This window comes from Esox lucius, chromosome 22 (genome assembly GCF_011004845.1).
Source record: "Esox lucius isolate fEsoLuc1 chromosome 22, fEsoLuc1.pri, whole genome shotgun sequence".
Lineage (NCBI taxonomy): Eukaryota > Metazoa > Chordata > Actinopteri > Esociformes > Esocidae > Esox > Esox lucius.
In genome coordinates, this window is record NC_047590.1 from 5067227 (window position 1) to 5090751 (window position 23525).

Genomic DNA, 23525 nt, shown 5'->3' on the forward strand with positions numbered 1-23525 from the left:
ACAAGACAATCCCAAAATATATTGCGCGGGCCTGAATTTTTCTGGACCGTTTGCAGTTTTGCTTGTGTACGTGACCTCCTTCTCTTTGCCAGGTATACAGTAGGTGATTGTAATTGAGCGTGAGGCCTCTTGCCTTAAACCCAGCTGTTTACTGTCAGACTGGGTAGTGTGGATTCAGGAATTCATACTTTGTGGAGATATTTTGCGGACTCACATTAGACACACGCTGCGGGAACAATGAGAGGATATAGTTGTTTGTGGAAGGAAGATGAACTAACGCTATCATGGTGCAGTGTTGCGTTTGGTCGAGGCACATTAAGTCTGACGTTTTACAAATGTGATCTTACAAATGCAATCAAAGTTTGGCGGTGTGTGTAACTAGGCCGTGACACACAGCGCCCATATAGTGGGGCGCATTCTTTGGCTTTCGTAAAGAAAAAAGAAAAAAAATTACCTCCAAATTAAAGTGTAGAATAAAGAAAATAATCATTAGCCTGCGACCTGCTCACACTTACAGAAATAATCACCCGCAGTGATTAGGCGTGATGGTCGCAATTGCGCAGAACCCAGGAGAGCGTGTCAGGGTAAAGCGATGGTCGTTTCGTGTCATTACTTTTACTCACCACACCTTGGTCCTTTTGAAGTGAGAATCCTCTCCCAGCACCATGTCAGACTGTGACTGAGGGAAGTCAAGCTGCATGGGACACCTACTGTTCAAAGATCAGGTGCTACACTAGTTTCTTCCTAGCCTTTATACTCACAGCTGGCTACCCATGGATATTCTCAAAGGCTGCGGTCAAATAGAAGCAAGCTGAGTCAGTAGGTAATCCTTTAGTTGATCTGGTTCATCCCTTATGGTCTAACAGAGGCTTTGAATCCCCAGTCCAGATGCATATATTAATGTCAACCTGTAAAGATTATTTAAATTGCTAATTTAATATTTTTCTTTACTTGAATGCATATAATTCCATTTCAGGATCAACGTTTTTTGTGTTATTAAAATTGACAACACCAGCTGTCATAATGAGAACCCTTTCAAATGTATATTTTCACCATTTTACACGATACAATAATCGATCATCTCTGGGGACAGAAATGGCCCCGCATTGTAGGAATTACCCAAAGAGCTTTTCTGAGAGTGTAATCACCATGAGGATTGTTCCTGCAATCAAAGCAAATTGTCACCTGGGCTATTCCACCAATTCGATGCCTTGTAATTTGGTAAAAACACGTTTGTATTTATTTAATCTTAACACTTTGTTAAATAAAATCACAAACAAAAAAAATACATATCTAAAGATAAAAAAAAAAAAGATGATAGATACTGCCTAGTGAAGACACTTTCTGTGTTGTTTGACCACTCTATGTGACAGTGGTCCTGTTGAACCAAAACACGTTCCCCAAATTCCCTCATATTTGTACTCAGAGTGGGTTCTACCCAGATGTGTATTTCCTGTAGGCATTCCTCCATGTGAATTAGAAATATATCACCACCACATTTTGTATTTAACTTGGTCACTGGAGTACCCTTACAGTTGATAGTGGTTGACCAGAGTTATGCATCATCCTCTCAGAATACATTTCTACACACCCAGGTAGCATCACCGACTGAGTCAATTGCTTTGTTCTGGTAGGAAGCTTTGTAAATAACCAATTGTGGCCAATTTCAGGTATGGTCGTTCTTCAAAGTGCCAGCCTTGGTTTCATTTGATGGCCTTGGAGGCATTTTATTTCCATACTTTTTCCGTTTTGTTCTTTTTTTGGATTTTTCATTTTTTCATAAGTCTGTTTTTGTCACTATCTAAAAAAATGACAATTATTTTAGACTGGCCGACAACATAGTAAAAAGGTCTGGTTAGAGCTGGACTTATTCTAGTAAGGTGGTTATCCACAGATGCTGGTAACCCAGGCCAAAATATGTCCAGGATTGGCAGTTCATTCATTATTAAGCTAGTGAGGACCTTTTTTTGTTGGGGGCTATGAAAGAGTGTCTAAGCTGGTAATTTAATTTCCATTCTTTTGTTTTGGCCCAATGCATTTCATGGTGTATTTCGAGGGTGTTTCACCAATCCAAACAGAGCAATAGGCAGGAGATTGACTTAGTGGTTATACTTTATAATCGAGTCCAAATTCTGTTCTACTCTGAAAATAATTGAAAGAATCAAAAAGGCTTCAAACTTTTTTGAAGCCTTTTTTTATATCAGCAACTGCCCTTAGTTTGGTCGGGAACCTGAAGGAATACACCTAGAAAAGAGCGGGTGGCCAGTCCTAGAGACAGCATTTCCCAGATCAAAAAGCATGCCTCAGCATATAACTCAGTGACCCTATTTCCCCTTTATATAAATGAATGCAATGTGAAAAATGGGGACTGAGACAGGACACACTCTGGCACATTGTTTCCGTGAAATTAACCACACACCTCGTGCTGACTTAAATAGTTAAAGCCCAAATACATACGTATGCTGTTTTTATGGTGACTTGGAAAACCAGACGTTGGGTGAGTTATGGGGTTGTCACGGATCTCACAAGTACACCTCGTCTTCGCCAACCGTCTCCCCCCTCCGTGCTTCGCCACTGTTCCAACCTACCCTCTGAAAAAGTTTGTATTTTTATTTTTCCCCCAACTGCTGCATTTATGTTGACAGTTAATTTAACTGGATCAACGCGTCCAGTTACCTTGTCTAAAGCAAAGCTTAGTATGACAAATAGCAGTCGGTAAATTCCAAAGTCCATCTTCTCAGGCCTGCTGCCCACTCTGTCCGTAAAGATTAACCTTTCTGGCTGTAGTGACATGGTTTCCATTTCCATATTGAGATATGTAGTGAACACAAAACAGAGTACAGCGCAGGTTTTTTACCCGGCAAACATGAGAACTTCTATATTCAAAAGCACTTGAAGTCCAGAAAAGCGTGACAAAAACAGTACTGAGGTGGAAGTCACGTGTTCCATTACATAAGTAATACTCTGATATTTTTAAATAAAATGTGTGATATCTAATAAAAAGCCCTTAAATAACGACTAATAGTGAAATTATGATTTAAAAGGCATGTTGGTTTAACTGTTTTAGTCAGATAGGCTAGATCAGAGGTGTCAAACCGGTCCCACAGAGGGCCGAGTGTCTGCAGGTTCTCTCTCTCACCTTGTACTTGATTTACTAATTAGGTCACTAATTGGTTAGTTTCTACCCCCACCTGGTTGTTTAGGTCTGAACTGGGAACCAATTTAAAGGAAAACCCAAAAACCTGCAGACACATGGCCCTCCGTGGAACCGGTTTGAGACCTCTGGGCTAGATTGTAATTATTTAGCAGTTTATTTTTAATTTGTTGACATTCAGTCATCCCTTCCTGTTGTACATAACAAGTAAAAATCATAGCTGATTTTGGATGAAATTGTCCGTCCAGTCACGGTCAAACCTGTTTAGACCTTATGTAGAAGATACCATAACATAGTCTTGTAAATTTGTAATGTATCCTCCTTTATTTGGGGGGGGGGGATATGTTAACGTTTGTTTGAAGGAAAGAAAAACTACCAAGAAAAACTCACCAAGTTCAGAAGCCACCAAATTGGTGGAATGACTGGCACAACTACCTCTACATACTCTACCTCTACCTACTCTACCTCTACCTACTCTACCTCTACCTTTACATACTCTACCTCTACCTTTACATACTCTACATACTCTACCTCTACATACTCTACATACTCTACCTCTACATACTCTACCTCTACATACTCTACCTCTACATAGTATCCCTCTACCTCTACACACTATCCCTCTACATACTCTACATACATGCACTGAGAGCAGATGTGTGTATATATTTTTTGTAATACATGGATCAAATACCCCAGCTAAACTGGATTTCTGTATGTACAACACTAACTGGCGAAACATGATATGACATGACAAGTGACGGGAATCCACTGTGACACGTATGCAGTAGATATAGGCTAAACACTGGCAGACGTCAGTGTGGTCACTGTCTCTTCGTGTCCTTCAACAAACCCTGTGGAAAACCATTGCCGCAAGACGGGTGAATGAAAATGTCTCGTGTACTTGGCTGCTACAGTACATTTTGCAAACCAACAAAGGTCAACATTGCAAAACCCATGTAACATTTATCAGACTGTTTCGTGATACAAGGCACATTCAGCCAAGACAGCAGAGCTAAAACATCTTGTTCTCAGAACCAACATTTATTGTCACTTATCTGACACTCATTGAAATATAGGATGCAGTCGAAATTAATTGTCTGGCTGAGCTCGAAATTCAAATAGGCCTACATTAAACAATAGGTAAGGTGGTGGTTTTGGGGTGTCCAATACTCCCTCATTATTATAGAAGCCTAATTTAGAGGTTTTCATATGGTTTTCATACTGTCCTGTTTATTCATTTCATTATGAGACCAACGATACGCTCTTACCAGAACTATATTTCTGTATCCTGAGTCAGGTTATTCCCTATCCTGTTGATTTACTATGCAGATCAACTCTAAGTTATTTAACGCGTGCTTACCTTCTTCCCGTGCGCCAGAGAGAAAGGTCGCGCTGACAATGGCTTCGCATTTACTACGTCGTTTTTTTTGCTTACTATTGTTTGAATTTTGTTCATGTCGTTCATACAGTATGATTCACAGACACTTTTGGATATTCGTTCATTATTGAACACAGACTTTTACACTACTCACCGGAGCGGCTTCTCAAATTCTTCTGTTCTGCCGTCGATCTGTTTACAAGTAGGCCGATGGAAGCCAAAGGAGAGGGTCAAGCGTACCAGTGTCCTATTCAGATCTCGAACGAAATACTGCAATCCGCCATTACTGAGCATTCTACTCGCAAATGTTCAGTCCCTGGATGGTAAAATAGACGACGATCACGCGCAGGTTAACTTTCAACAGGATATTGCAAACTGGCGTGTGCTAGCGTTGGTGGAATCACGGCTGGATGCTACGGTGCCAGACACGTGCGTCACCCCTGCTGGCTTTTCCATCTACAGGACGTTGGAGTCAGGAAAAAGGGTGGAGGGGTCTGCATTATGGTTAACTCTCGTTGGGGAATGGATTTTGTAGTTCTATCTGCACATTGCTCACCAGACCTGAAGTTACTGTCTGTAAAGATACGGCCCTTCTACCTTCCACTGGAATTCAGCTCAGCTTTTATCACAGCAGTCTACATACCCCAACGGGCCGATAAAACGCTTGCGCTGGAAGTCCTGTATGGAGTAAGAAATGGACTAGAGGACGACCACCCTGAGGCAGCTGCTATTGTTCCTGGCTATTTTAACAGAGCAGATATGAGAAACCTTCCATCACCTGCCTGAATGACTACCACCCTGTAGCACTGACCTCCACCATGAAGTGCTTCGTGCGGCTGGTCAGAACTCACATCTGCTCCACCCTTCCTGACACCCTGGACCCCTATCAATTTGCATACCGCCCCAATGCCATCGCCCTGACGACACACACCGCCCTCCCCAACCAGGAAAAAGGCTACACAAAGTGAAGATGGTGTTTGTGGACTACAGCTCTGCATTCAACACTATTGTGCCCGCCAAGTTTGTTCCCCAGCTCAGGACCCTGGGGCTTAACCCCTCCCTCTGGACTTCCTGACGGGCCGACCCCAGGTGGTGAGAATGGGCAACCTCACCTCCTCTGCACTGACCCTGAGCACTGGAGCTCATGCCCCCATACACACAGATGGAGCTGAAGAGGAGAGTCTCCGAATTCAAGTTTCTCGATGTGTTCATCAAGGTCCAGACAAACAAACCTGGCATTGAAAACGACTATACTTCCTGATGAGACTCAGTTTGGCATGTCTGGAAAAACTCTCACCAACTTCTACAGGTGCATTATTGAAAGCATCCTCTCAGGCTGCGTTACTGCCTGGTACGGCAGCTGCTCCGCTGCAGACCACAAGTCCCCCCAGAGGGTGGCGAAGTCTGTGGAATGCATCATCAGCTGCAATCTCTCCTCCGTGCTACCACAGAACATCTTCAAAGATCATGGCCACCAAGGCTATGGTCTGTTCACACTGCTGCCGTCCGGTAGACGCTACCGGAGCTTCGGGGCATGCACTTCCAGACTCACAGTTTTTTCCCTCAGGCCATAAAGCTCCTCAACCAGCAACATTGATCCATGATCATACTGATAATACATTAACATTCAAGATGCTCTGATGTCCTTTCAGGTACTTTTGATAGGCATTAGAATATTCCTTTCCCTCATAAGCATGAATAATAATAATAAGCACTTTTCGATTATACAGTGTTATACACATAAAAATATTAATGCATTAAAATAATAATAAAATCATATATATTATTTATACAAGTAAAAGAAGTAAAAAGAATAAACAAAGTATAAAATCACAATGATAAAATATTCTTAAAAGCCATGTTATAAAAAGGAGTTAGGTAAGATTTAACAGAATGCACTGACATAGCATCTCTGACATTCTGTGGTAAGTCGTTCCAGGGGACCATACAGCAAAGGCCCGGTTCCCTTTAGTTTTCAGTCTAGACTCTGGAACAGCCAGAAGTCCTTTTTCAGCTGATCTGAGTGGCCTAACAGTGCAGTATGGGGTGAGCATGTCACTAATGTAATCAGGTGCCAGACCATGTAGTGCCTTAAGTGATAAGTATAATTTTAATATCTACTGTGATATTCACAGAGTAACCAATGCAGAGCTGCCAACACTGGGGTTATATGAGACCTTGATTTAGTCCTTGTAAGAAGTCTGCCAGCTGAATTCTGTACAACTTGGAGTTTACCTAGGGACGCATTGTTGAGGCATGTAAACAAATCATTACAGTAGTCGAGGCGAGATGAAATGAAAGCATTTATAATTTTCTGAGTGTCCTCAAAAGATAAAAACTATCTTATTCCAGCAATGTTAATACACTCACCTAAAGGACTCTTAGGAACACCTGTTCAATTTCTCATTAATGCAATTATCTAATCAACCAATCACATGGCAGTTGCTTCAATGCATTTAGGGGTGTGGTCCTGGTCAAGACAATCTCCTGAACTCCAAACTGAATGTCAGAATGGGAAAGAAAGGTGATTTAAGCAATTTTGAGCGTGGCATGGTTGTTGGTGCCAGACGGGCCGGTCTGAGTATTTCACAATCTGCTCAGTTACTGGGATTTTCACGCACAACCATTTCTAGGGTTTACAAAGAATGGTGTGAAAAGGGAAAAACATCCAGTATGCGGCAGTTTCAGGGTGTATTTAGAAAGGTGAAATGCACTACAACCAATACATTTTAAATGTACAGTAACTAGTTTGAGGAACTTCAAACAAAAAATCGTCCCGACATAAAAAAAAGAGAATTGGAGAATCTGTCTCGTTTTGAATCCTCAAAAACAATTTTTGAAAAACAAGCCCCAGGAGCCATTTTGGTTGCATTTCGACTGCTTTTATCTGTCCCTGAAGTCTTTACACTCCTCCCTGAAATATTCAGATATATAGCAGTGGGGACATTCTACACCAGTGGTAATTAATTATTTCTTAATTCTTTCAGTCTACCAATCCATCCACTCACACAGAACATAGTATTGTAGTTTCTCATCACTGACTAATGATCTGTATTGGATCAGCAATGATTCAGAGCTCACTGATACCTTGTTTTCTTCTTCCAAGACAAACAACACTTATGACATCTTCTGGTGGTTGATAGATGAAGTGAGGCACTACCAGCGTTATTAATAATTCCCAAAAGTTTGCATACTACAGCGACTGTAACAATCCAAGTTTTTTATGTTCACTGTGCATATCTTTAAAGTGGTACATTCTGTTTCTACCCACTTGTATTAAAATACTTGCAATCAGTCAGGAGCTCCCTGTTGTTAGAGAAAACAAAAAGAGACAAACCTAAATAAAAGTCCAAAGAAACCTTCTAACAGAAAACAGATTGGGAGTGTACTTCCTGTATGAACAAGCTTGACTTGTATAATTAAAAATCATATTTTAAGAATAACTGAATTGTTGTCTTAGACTTTTTAGCTTGTTTTCAGGATATCTCTAGTTGTCTTTTGTAGTTATTGCATCTTATTATAATGCATTATTTAGTTGAATGAGACATTCTTGAAGGAACATTAGGTTACGGGACCCAATATTTTAGTCTGTGCCAGTTTAATTTATTTGACTGTAATATGCTACGTCATAAATCAAAAGTAACATTTATGTTCTATTGAATTTGAAATAGTGGATCCGAAATTATTTTGTGAATTTCTACTAAGTTCAGAGACAATTGTGACTTTTGTTTTGAAAAAGGGGGGGGGGGGGGGGTACCAATACTTTCTGCCACGTCTGTATCTAATGAAATTACATCATGAGATAAAAATAGGCATGTGTTCACTTACTAGTGTATGTTGCTCTAGATAAGAGTGCCGACCAAATTCCTAATATGTAAAATGTTTATGATTAATTGGATGTGTCTCCATTGGTCAGTTTGCTTCTGTGTTTATACTCTTATATTTAGCCATTGGAGGACCCACATTCTTACATCTGACATCTCTTTCCTGTCCTGGTCATTGGTGATGGTCCAAGCTGCATTGTGGCTGTTGGAACCTGTCCAGTCACTACATTCCCCAAAACTCAGCCGCAGGAGGGGGTGCTCTACCCTATAGGATTCTACTACGCCCTCCATATGACTTGGGATTCTACTACGCCCTCCATATGACTTTGGATTCTACTACGCCCTTCATATGAATGGTCCCAAGAGTCCTCTGTCTCCCGAATGGAGATCTTGAAAGAGTAACATTTCTCTACTCACACAGCCTGTCCCCACCCACTCCTCCACCCTAACCAATCCTTCCCACACCTCCACCCTAACCCATTACACAGCCTGTCCCCACCCACCCACTCCTCCACCCTAACCCATCCTACCACCTGTCCCATCCCACCTCCTCCTCCTCCTCCTCCACCCTAACCCATTACAAAGCCTGTCCCCACCCACTCCTCCACCCTAACCCATCCTACCACTTGTCCCATCCCACCTCCTCCTCCTCCACCCTAACCCATTACACAGCCTGTCCCCACCCACCCACTCCTCCACCCTAACCCATCCTACCACCTGTCCCATCCCACCTCCTCCTCCTCCTCCTCCACCCTAACCCATTACACAGCCTGTCCCCACCCACTCCTCCACCCTAACCAATCCTAAATTGTTTTAAGTGGTTTGTCCTGATTTTCTATAATGTAAGATTCTTTGAACAAGTCTAGATATCTAGTTTTTCTGTTTTCTGTCTTTTTTTTTCTGCCTCTTGTGCTTGTTTCAAAGTCTTGAATTTAGACATTTCCATCAAAAATTAAGGGATGCATTTAGAAAATGTTGATGAAAATGCTTAATGCTTAAGACTAGACAGAATAGCCATTACTTACTTTAAGATTTAATTTGTTTCTAGTGAACGAGATATGTGAATATTCAAAATCATGAAACAAGGAAAATGTTGGGATTTCTCCACCATATTTCATGTGGATAAAAAGCAGTGTGTGATGACACGATATGTTGAGAACTGTATTTTCATAGTTTCCGGTTGTTCTGTTGATGACCTGTTTAACTTTCAGTTTGATGTATTTCTGGGCTGGTCCCCAAAAACCTCACAGAGATCTAAGCTCCAGTGCTGAGCTTGCAACTTGTGTTAAAATAACAGCTGCCTTTCTCTCTGAGAAGTGCTGCATGGAGCAGAGCAGAGTGAGATCAGAGAGATATTGAAACTTTTTGGGCACTTGCATGGTTGTAGCAGCTGTGTTGAGAGATAATTTGGTAAGATGAATTATACTAACCCTTAGACGTTAACATCGGGACATTACCGAGCACCCCCCCCGGCAGGAACACTGTTGGAGGTTTTAATGCTTTTGGAGGAAGTGGCGGTTGCTGGTTGGATGTGTAGTGGGGCGGTGCCAAACAGTGACCAATATATTTTGCACTCAGGTGTTACCGATCAAATAATGTTTTATAGCTACAAATCGTTTGGTCTCTTAACATGCAGGGCAAGAATAAATATTACTGGCAAGTGGTAAGCATGGGTTTAGCTGACGAGAATGTTGCAAAATGTGCAAATTTACTTGGAGACTGGAAATTTGGTTAGACCAGAACCATCATGACTTGATGTCTCTGGCTGCTGTGTTGGTGACCTCTCTGTTTGTCGCCAATGCTGATGATTTCTGATGTGGGCCGTGCTGCTCCAGCAGTCAGGTCCATCGATGTTACTGAATGAGCAGCAACCTATTGGTCATTCCTGCAATAACAGCAGCTATCGGAAACAGGAATGAAGCAACAGATAGATGGTCATCCCCTGCTCTACCCAACACTCCCTAACCTAATGCTCAAGGACGGTTTATAGTAAAATGATCATGAAATAACCTGATCACCTGTTTCAAGGCTGAAATCTCTAGAAGAAAGGTTATTCATGTTTTTAACATTGTTTCTGTGTTAGTCAAACCTACAGATAGTTTCGTCACACATCGTTTTGTTTAACTGTTGTGTTAAATAGCACATTTACCCACTCCTGTCTTGGCACGTGCACTCCAGAAAACAGTTTGCTGTACGGTGCAGCTAGTCCATTTTACATGATGAGATAATTATGGATGAGAGTGAGATAATATGAATTTGCCCATAGCCAAGCATAGATTATCATGTCGATCAAACTCTTCACCATGCATTTTCACCACCCTCTGAATCTCATCATTACAGCCTAATAGACTGCATGCCATTGTGGGGGACGCTACAAAACATAACATTACATGACCAAAGACAGACAGGGACAAGAATTCAGTCCTGGCTTTTTATCCACAGTAAACCATAGTAGTACACACGTCGCCAAATAAATCCCCCCCGTTCCAGCTGGCTAACAAACACACACACACACACACGTGCCTTTGCCACTCATTCACTCCATGCTTGGCTGGCCACCAACCATACAACTGCCACATGTGTACTCCACGTCCCCTGACCATACAGCCCAGGGTGGGGTCCACTCTTATAGAAGGCTGTCAATGTCGGTTGTAAAATTTAAAATGCTATTCAAGATTGACACATCTTCAGTGACCTCTCCGTGCACTTAAATGAAAAGAATATACAGCTCCGGAAAAGGTTAAGAGACCACTGCACCTTTTTCTTTCCTTTCCAAAAAGGTTGAGGAACAGAAGCGTTCAATTTGCAGTGGTCTCTTAATTTTAACCCTTCTGTTCCTCACTCAAAACCTTCCTTTTCAACTTTTTTGGAAAGGAAAGAAAAAGGTGCAGTGGTCTCATCATTTTTTCCGGAGCTGTATATATATATTTGTATGCATCTTTGAAGTTTCAAATCGCTTGCTGAATAGACTACTTTCGATAGCAATTCACACCAACCTTGTTGCTGACACGCTGGCAGTACAGTAATAATATAATCATTACGTTAGCGCTTATACTGAATTCATCCTATTTCAAGGTACATTATTTGTGCCGATTTCTTTGTTGGCTCAGGGATTCGATCTACAGCTTTTCATTACCTCTGACTGTGGGAACAGGGTCCTCCTGCTCTTTTTTTATTAACCTGCTCCTGTTTAAAACAAATCCAGTGGGTAAAACCATCACTACAGATACAAATCACCGCTGTTACTAAGCCTCGACTTTAGCTACTATGTTTGACACTCTCTTGTGTATCAGTTTCACCTCAGCTATCCTGTGCTTCTTTTTCTTCTCTGTCTGTCTGCTTAAGCCTCAAACAAAATCCAAGTTTACAGTTTACGCTACATTGCAAATTAGTGCTTGGCACATGTTTCCCCATTAAAGGGCTCCAGACCAACTATTTCCCTTTTATCATTAGTCCAGCAAAATTTGAAAGTCAGCTGATATTTACAATATGTTTGGCAAATTGTACTGAAAAGATTGGGCTCTAGATTGTCCAGATATTTGTCTTTGCTCTGGAGGAATATTAACATGGGCATACGTCTATATGTGCATGTATTAATGTCACAGGCAGTGGAAACTACTGTTAGTGCCAGTGGAGAACACCTCTTCATGGCTAGCTACAAACTAGCTAGCCAGCTATCAACATAACAGCAATAATTTTTGCTTCTGGGAGTTAAACACCTTTCATCAATTGAGCAATAGGTTCACCTACCGCAAATACCTCTGTGGTTGCCCAAATTGCCTGTGTACTTTGAAACCTGCTTGCTTCATGTGCTGTATTTTATTGGCATGCAAGATGACTGGTTGTCATGAGGTCGTTAAGAGGAATGGGGAAATGCAATAGATAAATGAAGCGCTGAGATTGCATTTTTGAGTTTTGACAGTCCACATACACAATGACAAAGAAATTGTCAATTCAGATTTAATTTTCATTTTGACATTTGCTATCACAAGTAAATTAAATGGCAAACACCAGCCATGATTTTCCATGTAAGTATACACAATGTTCCACTGGACACACCATGGAATTTGAATATTGAACACAATTTGCTGTTTCTTTTTCAAATTGACATCACAAGAAGATAATGCATTATATTACTTTGGATTTCAATTTGAGTTTTGACACCAACAATGCTACCCATCTGAAAGAGGAATTGCAAAGTCTAATGGCATTTGGGATTGAATTGTTTCAGTCATAGACTTCAGCAGTAGTCAATTAATAACAATTCAACCTAGGGTTTGCCCTTGCAATATCTGCAGAGCGTGTCACACACACAACGCTCCATATCGCAAAGCCAAAACAAATAACTTTGTTGTGAACTGCTGAGCTGAATAATGACAGTTATTAGGGAGAAAACAATGAAACATCCAAAGCTGTGTTTTTGGAGAAAAAAAAAATGGATATGATCAGAATACATTTTTGTCTTGCTCTGTGGGAAAGGGGAGTGGCCCGCTCTTTACAGCTGCACACCCCAGCGAAACAGGGGCAGGGCGCACACTTGTTGGAAATCATAAGGATAACACACTTTACTGTTTGACCAAATCATAGTTTTAGCCTCCCCCACTTTTTTTTCAAAAAAACTTGGCCGTCTAACTGATGAATGCCGTAGCTCACTTTGTTTGTGCCTCATTTAACTTTAGATGTTAATTTGTGTGACCTTGTTTAAGTCTCCTGGAAAAACCCAGTGGCCCAACTTGGTAGGGGGGTTGCCTGTTGCCCACTGGGAATCGAAGCGTAACACAATCCTACCGCTAAAAACATCCGCTATTCTTTCCGGTGCTTTTCAGTGCTTCCGGGTGCTGCTGGACTAATCATAGGAAAACAAGCCACAACAGACGAGGCCCGACCAGGATATGAACCTTGGGTGCCGTGACACACTTGCATAAAATGGTTGGATGGAAACCCTGTTCTTTATATCGGTCTGTTCTGCCGTAACTGAAAAAGGAATGTAGCAGAGAGAGAGAGAGAGAGAAGAAATGCCTCCCTCCTTACCTTCACTAGCTATCCTGTCTCATCCAATGGCAGATTGAGTTGTGTGTCAGGGAGGTAGGTGTGGAATGGAATGGTGGGACCGAGGAAACAGTGTCACTATCAAAGCCAGTCTGAATAGCCCTGTCTTTGGTTGCAGGTGCTACAGAGTAATATTGACTTAACCGCTGTACCAGAAACAAACAGTGCGAGATAAAAGCATTAGTTCCACTTCCCTGACAGAATTCCCACTATTGCTTCGGAGAGAGGCTTGCTTCTGACACTGGCTTTTTACCACAGCAGCGAATTTAAACACCAGAAGTGGTACTAAGTCAAATCCACATTGTGACCAATAATACATTTACTTTTTGGAGGTTCAGTGGATAGATTAGCTGCTGTGGAAATTAAGAGCATTCTATCATAGTGGCAAAATAACTTGGGCTGGAATTCAATCACAACACATTTCTTTGGTAAGTGCATAAAAAGGTAACTACCGTTGCTACTTTTCCACTATAGAATTCAAATAAAAGAAAATATTATAATTGAGTGGATGCTAGACATGGAAATGTCATAAAACTCTCAGAAACTAGCTATTGTGAGAACTCACACAGCAACCACTTCATTCCTCCTATACTCACTTCTTGAGTTTTTCATACACTGTTTTCATCCAATGAAATATCCATTTTTGAGTTCAATTGTTGGCGTTGTATCATATGTTTTATGAATGTTACAGTGCAGTCAGAAAGAGACTTGGGTGTGAAAGTAAATGTGCCAAATGTGTTATTATAACATCCTCCACACCTTCCTTCCTTGTACTTGATTGAGGAATTAGGAACACTGATTAGTTAGGATCGGCCCTCATTTTGTTGTGTAGGTCTTGTTGGCTTATTCAAGGAAAAGTCACAAACAAGCAGACACTGCCTTCCATGGAATGAAGTTGTGACAAAAACCACCCTTGGGTCAAAAGTAAAGGTCACCATTCAGAAATAGAGTTCACAACTGTTTGCCATGAGCAATCGAAGAATTGTACCTTCCCATTCTAGATCTACTAGAATTAAAATCACACTGTCTATAATTGCATAATACTGTGTTCCAAAAAGGTCCTGAGTTTCATCTTGAGATCATCTATATTGTCAATGTCCTCGGGTCCCTTGGTCCATTTTGATTAATGTTTATGCTAGCATGTTTATGCCCATCCATTAATACTGTATGTTTTTCCAGGCAAAGTGCATGCCTACATCATTTCCAAAGAAAGCCTTTGCACATCTCCTCTGGATGCAGATAAATTATTATAATCTCCAGTTATACCTTTACCAGGCAGATATTATGACCGGACTATGAGAGAATGTTATGATGTGAGTGGATCTACACTTTACTTTCACATACATCAACTTGTCATGTGGACATAGTTTGCTTTAAAACTAGGTTGCTGAAACTGAAAAAAATAAAAATAAATTACATTAACTAAGTTCAAATTTAAGCAACTTTCTTCTGTACAACTAAACATGGCACAACTGAACACAACATAAATCGACTAAAATCACCAGTACCACTTCAAACCTAGGAAACATGGAGTGGCCATCCTTCAGCTACAGAAAGCTTCTCAAGTGGGTCTGTGAGGCCTTCTAAGGTCAGTCATAATTGTGTGCAAGATAGTTCTGGAATAAGGCAGTGGAGCATTACAATTCAGTTCAGGTAAATGTCAAGTCTAAACAAAGGGACAGAGTCAAAATTGGCAGCACTCCTCTCAAATAAATCCCCCCACTTCTTCTCAACTGAATTAATTGCTCTGTGAACTGTTTGAGCACCTTAAAGTTGATATTTGCTTGAAATTATGAGTTGGTGTGTCGCCAAGCATGTGCTATCCTTGAGGTATCTCTAGGTGTGCTTGCAAAATGAGATTAACAACCGAAACGATGTGCAGACATTTTGGAACCGATTAAATTAACCTGTCTACTTTTTATTAAAAAATTTAAATCAAAACATATACATTTGTGTGAAATGTTTGGGAACCCTATGATTTGTGTGACTTTGTCAAAGTCCAAACAATAGATGAACACAGTGTGATTAAACATAGAAAACACACACATTAGTACTCTAAATCTGTACTTTTACTTTGCAAAACACTTTCAAAAAAAAAAAAACATTGCTTCCCATTGCAAACATATTTTATCAAGTTTCACAGTTTGAACACAAGACCTTTGATGTCGAACATTCACAGCATCTTACAGCAAATGACTTGAAAAAAAAATATTTTAAAGGATCTGTGACATTTTCCAGATGGACAACATTTCAAATGAACATTAAGTCACATGTTGACATAAGAAAAACAATGCTAGCACATTAGCCTGTATAATTGTGGATAATTCCTACTGGGCCTTCTAGAAGCCACAATTGGTTCATCCCACCAATTGCAAGTCAAATTGTAATTTGTGGATTCTACTGTCAGTCCAAAATCCTGCTCGAAAGTTAAATGGCAGGTGCCTTCTGTCCAGCTCCTGAAGGCCTAGCGCTAGCCAACTTTAGCTGGCACAGCTGCTTGGAGACATCCAAAGAAGAATTCTGACAGGAAATTCTTAAGTATTAACCTTTCTCTTTTCAACCCAAACTGAAAAGAATTTAATGAGAAGACCATGAAAAAACTTAAAGATTGTGTCAACTGAATAATGACTAAATAATAGAAACATTTATTATATAAGAATGAATATATAAATATATTAATACAAAAGAGAACAAAACAACACACAAATGTAATACACATAAAAATACTTTTCTCCATCCATCCCTATTTACTCTTTGAAGGCGTGAAAGACCCTGATGGTCCACGACGTGCCTGTGATGTGATATTTGCTGGACGCCCACTCTTGGGAAGACTAGCAGTGGCACTGACTTGTCTCCATTTGTACAAACTTTTTCTCGACTGTACAGTGATGGAGAACCAACTCTGCAGCCATGCTCTTCTACTGAGATATTCTGAAATCCATTTTGACTGGGCCTTATTCCACCCCAACAGATATGCGTTTTGAGAGGCAGTCTTTGTCGGTAATCAAACTTTGTGGGCTTTTTATGTGTGTGGACCTCTGACCCACACCTAAATGTCATCTCATTGATTGGAACAACTGACTTTAATTACCCACTTTGAAAGAAGTCATTATCCTGGAGGTTCACAAACCTTTTCCAGTCTATGCTGTTTGTTTGATCAATGTGTTCAACAGACATAAAAGAAAAGATTTTGGGTGAAGATCAGAATGTATATTGGGAGCCATTTTTGCAGGTAGTTTCAAAAGTGTTATCGAAAGGAGTGCCTGGACACAGTTCTTAGCCATGGTATACTGGCAATATCTCAGAAACTGTCTACATGCCTTATTGCGCTTATAAACTGATTACCAATGCCATTAGAGCAGTAAATGGTGATGTCATACTTGTGGTTTACGGTCTCACATACCACAGCTATCAACTAATCAGCATTCAGGATTCAAACCACCCAATTTATAAATATGCATTATCTATAAGTAGAATCACAATCATAACTCAGTTAACAATGAAATTACCAGGAAAAGTTCGAAAGTGAGTTGTTTTGATGACCCAGGGCACAGAGTTGCATAAAACAGAGTACATGATTTTTGGGGTCTCTTATTGGCTTGACAGCACTACTACAACCAGTGCCCCATGATTTTACTAATACAAACTATGCTTAAAGATTTTACCATCTTTAAGCATAACAATCAGTTGAATCATGCCTTAGATGAAAGATACACAGTTTGGTAATGAAACATTAATGTTTGTGATTTTACCATAAACAGTAAGCAATAATGACACAGTTGATCAAATAGTATAAGTATAAGTACCAGCAACTGTGAATGTTCCAGTTACACAAATCCCCCTGAAAATTCCACATAATGTGGAATCTGCATCACTTCACCTTGGCCAAAAAATTTACACTAAAGGAAAACTCAGTACATTAATACAATGACACTTGAGTGTTTTGCAGACTTTTTCTCACCTCCATGTAAAAGATTATACATAACAAGCAAAATAGAATAAAGCATATTGGAATACTCAGCCCTTTATGGGAATACATAATATATCTAAACATGACAGTTTAATTCCCAAGATAACATTCATTTAATTAAATTCAAGTTTAATAATCAGACTTTACACCTCCATGGGCACCTGTCACTGCACTGAGCGAGTGGAGGCTTCTCGACCACAGATTGTCCCCACAAGGTGTTTTGCTCTTAGAGAGATGTACATGTCCTGAGAGTATTTCTGCATATTGCTTATCATACCAGAGGACCTTTAGGTGCAACTCTGCCTTTTAATACTTCAGCATAGTACACACTCGTCATCCAACTATGCACAATTTCTGAAGGAAATTAGCAATCCTTCCAAAGAGCACAATACTCAACTCAGGGAAATAATCATGGTTGGTGTCCATTTTATTTGTTATTTGTCCATTTTATTTATTATTTGTTTTTGCAGGGGGTGGCATCTGTAACCCAGATGCAAAACTGATGCATTTGAGTGAGTCACCCATTGAAATGTAAAAATAATGATAATGGATCAATGGCTACTTTTTACTTAGAAACCAACATTTCTTTAGCATTGATCTTTGTGATTCAAAGCGACTTGCAGCATCTTGTTAATCTCCAGCGGTTATTCTGAATGGAGTCTATGGTGGGTTTTTTTATGTAGCTGAAGGTTGCTTGTGACTAATTGGGCTCTGCTAGGTGTATTAGGTTACTGTAAATCACTTGGGATGCCTTTTAAAAGCTCCATCACACTAGGGTTAACACAATACAATATACCTGAAATTGATTTGGATTGAAGAAACATAATGTATGTTGTTGGTCTCATTATTTTCTTCATTACCTTAATCTTCGCTGGGCAGATTCAGAGTGTTAATCAGCCAGGAGGGGCTGGAACTGGAAGTGTCTAGAATTTTTGGATGTACAGACTATACAAATGCTCTGAAAGAGCTAATGGGTCAGTTTGACAGTCTGAGGTAAAATTAGCTCTATTTATAACAACTGCTGCTAAGGCCAGCTCACAAAATCTCCCAGGTGCAACACAGAAGCTAATCAAATCAATAGTATGAAGATTTTCTCACATTTTGATAGTGTTAATTCAGACTTTATTGTGCAGTTTATGACACATTTAACCATCATTAATGATTAATGGTCATAACCATCTTAAATTAACAATTAATGTCACAAGTCTACATATGTGTCATGACAGCGTTAGAACATTTATTATAACAGGTTATGACAAGTTATGAAGGCTGGTTACATAAGTTATGGCAGTGATATTACTATCTGTAATTATTTTGTAACCATTTAAGTGAAATGTTTTTTGATAAAATTGGGGGCACATCGTATTCTCCACCAATTTAGTCTGAACATGATTATGTAATTTAAATCATATGCCTGGCTGAAATTCTAAGAGACAGTGTTATGATGTTATTCCACAAAGAAGACTAAATATAAAAAATAGGCTAAACAAGAAAGCACAGGATAAATGAATCAATTGCAGATCATAGCAAAAATAATGAGGTTATGTGATATTGATTTTGTACTTGAGGAAAAGGAGTGGGGAGGCACAACTTGTTTTTAACAAGGATATTGACTAATTATTATTTTCATTGTATTTTTACACTCACCAATAGGGGTTGTAGGGTTTTGTCTCCAGCCAGGTAGGTGAAACCAAAGTCATTGTCACAGTACACTGGAGATTTGTTACACCAAAGAATGAACATCTAGGTTCCACTGTTCAAATGTGTAAAAGTTTGGAATGGCAGTAGGGTTCTCCTTTTCTTCAGGATCAAAGAGCAGTGTAACTATTATTCTAAATAAGTCCACATTTGTACATAGGTTGGTAAGTTGGCCTGGTGAAATTTAGAAAACAAGGTCACTCTAAAGTTACCTATGTCCACTGAAGGACAAAAGTAACTGTAGAGTGGCTGCCAGAATTGGCCTTGTCGCGCTGCTTTTACATGTCAATAACACATGAAACGTCTCGTCCCAAACGGAATTAAGTGTTGTTCAGTTTTTGATGTGTACTTCCTTTATATCACCTGAAAAGTTGTGTCATTGATCAGGTTGTAATATCACCTAGGTACAGTAATAATACAAAATAGGACATGCACCCACTGAAAGAAGGAGTTGTTCACAGCACACAATTGTAGCATTAGTACACTTTTTCTTTCTTTCACGATACCCAAAGGTCATGATATTCTTGATGTTTTTGAGGAATTATTTAATCATTTTTGACATTACCCAAAATAACTTCCAGAAGTCCTTTTCATACAGTTTGGTTCTTGGTGGGCCACATTTGGCCCGCCTTTTATCTGCTGGCCCGCCTTTTCCCTGCTGCCTTTGTAATGCATGAATGCAAGTTGTCTTTTCATTGCTGAAGTGTGGTGAGTAGGTGTCTGAGGGTGATTGGGATGTGTCCTGTTGTACAAAGGAAGCCAGATGGACGGATGTATACAGTATTTGGAACATGGTTGGTCAGTTGCCAAGAATTTGAAATTGGCATGGTGATCAAATGGCACAAGGTACCTACAGTAGTTTGATGAAACATATGACTCTCTTATAGGCAGTGGACTGCAAGCCATCTGGAGGTTTGGGTAAATATGTTTTTTCCTGGTTAAAATTGCTATAAAGTTTATAATAGGCAACTGACTATGTCAAAATCCTGCAGCTGACTTTGCTGAGGATACTAACAAACACAATCTAAAGAACACTCCGACTAAAGTTTTCCACATCCAAGTTAGTATCCTCGACAAAGTCAGTTTGCCACGTCCAAGTTTTTAGCCAGATGACAATACACCATCTTAGCCTGGGTATTAATCTTTTTACATAGCATTCCACTCAGCGCATTCCATAATAAAAGGGCAAAAAAATCTACATCAAGTATTAACCAATCAAAAATATCTTTAAGATCACTATAGGTTTTGCATCATTATTACATTAAATGCTGATTTATGCTGATTTATGTTTTAATCAGTTTTAATAAATGAAGTACCTTTACTGTGAATCTTAATCCTTAAAACTGAAAAAGATTTTATAAACCAAGTATAATGGCTGGAATAAAAACTTTTCATCCCGTTTTAATAATCTCTGATATCAAATTGCACCATCAGCATTACAAGTCATTGCATAAATAATTACATGTTACATAAGAATAAACTTGAAGGCACTGCAAAGAGAACCCTGCAGGAATTAATCATGCAAAAAGAGGTTCGGCAACATATGTTTGTCAACATATTGTCTACCAGAGTTTTTCAAGATTGAATTGTTCTGAAACAAACCTACATAGCTTTGTTTATGTTTTTTTTCCCCCATTTTAATGTGATTAATTAGGAACTCTCCAGTGGTCATCAATTATTGCCTTTTTCACTGGGTGACACACAAACCAAACTCTCTTAGTCATTCATCAACATGGGCAAGGTCAGTGAAGGCAGATGTGAAATAATACTCGCTACTGCAGGTTCCTGCTCTACAACATTCGTAGAGTCCGACCTTACCACATACAGGAAGCGGTACAATAATCACTGTGACTGAGGGACTATATTACTTGCTCTTTGGTGCCATCTAGGCAATACCTGGGATAGAGGACAACCTAAGAATACATAGAGGGCCAGTTGTTCCTTTTGACACCCCAAAGTAGTCCATTAACACTGTGCTGTAAATGTATTGTGTTGGTAGTGCAGCCATATCCATATGTAACAGTTCTGTGTTCTGAGCCCAATGCCCAGAGCTGCTGCTGACAGAGTAGTGGGCAACTGAAAAACATGTCCTAATGCATTTTTAATCAGTGCAATGTAAATACATTTACCACAAATTTTATGAGAATTCGTTACGTAATCCCAAATATGAGATTTATTTTAAATGAAAAACATCCACCAAACACAGGAGGAGGTTCAACATTTTCAGGAATATGGAATCTGTAGGTACCTGAAAACACTATTTCAGGAAAGGTCAAAGGTTTAACTTAGCAAGGCTACTTCACTGTATAAATCCTTTACTGAATGAATAGTCTCTCCATTGCCTAAGGGTATTACCAAGTTTCAGAGTAACAGAGTGTATTTTTTATTTTTTGCTATTGAGAGCATGAATTACATTGGTATGAAGTTAAAATTATCTTTAATTTGCTTCCAGACACAGAGTGTACTGTGTGTAATTATAAAGGGATTTCTCCAGACTGACAAGGTGTATAATCACACCACCAACAGAAAGGGGGTGGCAAACATCATGGTCACTGGATTGGTGTTCAGTTACCTAAGGGGAATGGAATCTGCATAAAGACACATTTTGGTGTATCCTTGGTGTTATGAATATAGTAATGCTTCATTCATGAGACCTTATTGTTTAAGCAAAAGTATGAACTGCCATGGCAACAAGAGCAGAGATTAGATTCAGGTGAAAGAGACTGGTTGGTAAGTATTCTAGTTCATGGTCTCCTGTGTATGACTTGGATAATGAACTTCGCTGGAATGTTGCATTTATGCAAAACTGCAAACAGGTAGGGCCCTTTTTCCTTAAACAAGAGATTTGACAACAGGGTCCACCTTACATTACCTTCACATTACAGGGTCAACATTACATTACATTGCAGTGTGGACTGTACTTTGTTTTGAGTGACTGGTGTTGTTTCATACAAAAATAATAACATGCCATTGGTAGATGGCACTGGACTACCCAATGCATTTTTTCAACCGTTGCAGAGTGGAATTTGAGAAAGTCGCTCTAAATTGTGTCAAATAGAATTTTTATTCCAGAACTTATTTGCCTTTCAATGATCTCAATGCCCAATATGCAGCAGGATTTACTTTGTTTTTAGTTGCTCAGCGGTTGTTGGGAATAACATTAATATTTTCTTGGGCAACATGCAGAGCTTTGAAAATAGAATTTCAATTAGAAACTAAGTAATTAAATAAACAAATTGTTGTTAGCAGGACAGATTGTCGTATTTTAAAGATTAAAATGAAAGGCAAGATGTTTAGACTAACCGGTTTTAGTTAGAAAAACTGTCTACCAACATTTCTAGTGGAGAGAGAAAAGGTCCTTTGTCTGCAAAATCAGCGTGTTCAGAGATAACTTCCAGTTTCATCTTGTGACATTTCCCAAGTCTTCCCATGTCAGCCCACTCCTCCGCACAATCCAATAGCCTCCAGTTGAAGCTTCCATCAAATATAAAATTGTAATAATATCCAATATCACATCCTTTGTTCTGCTTAAGCCCATTAATAAAGTAATCTCCTTTCAAGATAGAAGAAAGGCCAGACGCTTTGGCACGTGACTTGGAATAGTACAGGGACTGAAATGCAAGCTATAGAAACCAAAAATCAGGCTAGCGTGAAATTCCCTTTGGTAGCTAACAACGCTAGGCCTTTCATGAAGACTTATTGATTGTGATGTTTACCACATTTTCAAACACGTGACCACATTTTCAAACACCCAAACCGGGACCCTTGTGTAACCGCACATTAATGCACGCGCACATGTATGCGCTTATGCATGCATGTTGGTGATCATGCGTGCTTGTGGTTGGTGGATTAGGGGGGCACTTTGAGTTTTGAAGAGAATTGTTGCTTTTCTACTCAGTTCTACACAGTTGTTTGTTTGGCTCCGACTCGTATGTGGAAACATTACAGTATTATTGTTATTGTGGTGAAATCCGGGACAACTTGGTAGAGAATGTCGGAAACCAGGACATTTGACTGTTTTACAGATATTTGTCGAGACCCGGGACACCCAGCTTGAAACTGGAACATTCCCGGTCAAACTGGGACATTTGGTCACAAGTTAACTTAACAGGAGAATAAAATGCTTGTTAGAGTTTTTTTTTATTATGCTTGTTGCCCTGGTCAGATTGTTTTGCTGTGTGTGAAGGGAGTGCATGTGCCGTCAACAGAAAACAATGTGACCTGTGTTACAGGCAGTCTACTCTATTTGTCGTGTTCATTTCATTTTATTTCACCGATAATTGGCCAAGAAATTACATAACATAATGCTTGTGAGGGTGTAAACATTTGCTTTGTGATGTAACGACAAGCAGGCTGCAAGCAAACAGATGTTGCAAATGTAAAAACACTAATCCATTTCAAGTGTCCAGCAGTTTAGGCTTGTTTTAGACTACAGTATTGCTAGAATTG